At 45.9% G+C, this 357-nt stretch overlaps 1 protein-coding gene across 1 annotated transcript in view; it reads right to left on the bottom strand.

The window, feature by feature from the left end:
* Positions 1-357, bottom strand: part of LOC108799879 (Krueppel-like factor 4) — a 4,052-nt gene that overhangs the window by 752 nt on the left and 2,943 nt on the right. The gene's annotated exons all lie outside the window — the stretch shown is intronic.

Consider the following 357-nt stretch of genomic DNA (forward strand, 5'->3'; position numbering starts at 1 on the left):
TGGGGGGGTCTAAAGCTCACATAGGGGGCTTCTATTCTATAAGAGGGGCAATATGCATGTTCATTTTGCAGCTGGAGACAGAAATAATTACAAACTATGGGGCCCCAAAGAAATAATGTGGCCCCCTGCAGAAACTAGCTCCAAGCGTAATGGCACATTCAGCACTGACACCTGCCCTGTTCTAGAACAATTCAAACGAATTCAGATTCCTGAACTATATAAATACATTCCGTACAATGTGATCATATCCAGACTGAGTCATTAGGTGCGGGGCCCCGGGGCCCTTCAGAGTGGTTTGCCTTCACTGGGAATCTATACCCTCTATATACAATGAGGGGATGGAGGAGATCATCATCT

This window comes from Nanorana parkeri, unplaced genomic scaffold (assembly GCF_000935625.1).
Source record: "Nanorana parkeri isolate BGI_ZX_2015 unplaced genomic scaffold, ASM93562v1 scaffold1844, whole genome shotgun sequence".
NCBI classification, from domain to species: Eukaryota; Metazoa; Chordata; class Amphibia; order Anura; family Dicroglossidae; genus Nanorana; species Nanorana parkeri.